Source organism: Crocuta crocuta, unplaced genomic scaffold, assembly GCF_008692635.1.
Source record: "Crocuta crocuta isolate KB4526 unplaced genomic scaffold, BGI_CrCroc_1.0 scaffold127, whole genome shotgun sequence".
NCBI lineage: Eukaryota > Metazoa > Chordata > Mammalia > Carnivora > Hyaenidae > Crocuta > Crocuta crocuta.
Genome location: NW_027532008.1, coordinates 11,831,023 through 11,831,310, shown reverse-complemented (window position 1 = coordinate 11,831,310; position 288 = coordinate 11,831,023). Strand labels below are relative to the sequence as shown.

Sequence of the window (288 nt, the reverse complement as noted above, 5' to 3'; positions counted from 1 at the left end):
TTCTGTGGTTGATGGGCTGTTTCATGGCTCATCACAGGCGCCCGGTGTGCGCCTGGGCTTCTCGGGACAGGAAACGAGACAAGAATAGCGACATCCAAAGCCCCCCTCCCCCCAGGACTCAGTCTAGGCAGCAGCCACCAGATGCACATCCAGGCTTCCCACCTGCTCAGCGAGTCCCTGAGATCAGTTATTGAGCACCAGGCTCTGAATGGAGAAACTGAGGCCCGGGGCCAGAGCTAGCGAGAGCTGGACACGGGCCGGCAGGAGACGTGGGGGCCGCTGCCTCTC

The 288-nt window shown here is 61.8% G+C and overlaps 1 protein-coding gene across 1 annotated transcript in view; it reads left to right on the top strand.

Moving 5' to 3' along the window:
• Positions 1 to 288, top strand: part of EFHD2 (EF-hand domain family member D2) — a 2,741-nt gene that overhangs the window by 1,962 nt on the left and 491 nt on the right. The gene's annotated exons all lie outside the window — the stretch shown is intronic.